This window comes from Morone saxatilis, unplaced genomic scaffold, assembly GCF_004916995.1.
Source record: "Morone saxatilis isolate NCDOM2014 unplaced genomic scaffold, NCSU_SB_2.0 Contig24, whole genome shotgun sequence".
Lineage (NCBI taxonomy): Eukaryota > Metazoa > Chordata > Actinopteri > Moronidae > Morone > Morone saxatilis.
Window position 1 is genome coordinate 21,181,124 of NW_023339807.1, and position 481 is coordinate 21,181,604.

Below are 481 nucleotides of genomic sequence, written 5' to 3' on the forward strand. Positions count from 1 at the left end.
TATCTATCTATCTATCTATCTTGCCTGGTAATTTATGGGAGGAGGCAAGTGGCTCATTCAAGTGCAATCAATTTCACGTTGATGGGGATGTTTGGAGGAAAGGTGCACAGGACTTGGCACGCCTGGTTTTATAAGTGGACCAACTTCTTTAAGTATGAAAGCTTTACAGTCTTTTATACACGAGGCCCTGTCAACCTGCTCCCAGAAACTGTAAAACCTGTAAGCCTGGAATGACACTAAGTTGGAAAAACAGCCCTGCCAGACTCCACTGAACGAAGGTCTCAAAGTAACTTCCATACACTATCCATACAATATGTGTTCCTGCATTCACTATTGCTTTTATACACAGTTTGCACAGATTTGACCTGACAATGCACTTTATGGCATTTTCTTGCTGCCCTCTTCTGCTTTTTATTTTCAGTATTACTTAAAACACAACTTCTTTTGTAGCCTACACTGTTGACCGTATATTTACAGTAAA

General features: G+C 40.3%; 1 protein-coding gene across 1 annotated transcript in view; it reads right to left on the minus strand.

Annotated features, from left to right (window-relative positions):
- LOC118335962 (apoptosis-associated speck-like protein containing a CARD) overlaps positions 1-481 on the minus strand; it is a 12,177-nt gene that overhangs the window by 3,758 nt on the left and 7,938 nt on the right. The gene's annotated exons all lie outside the window — the stretch shown is intronic.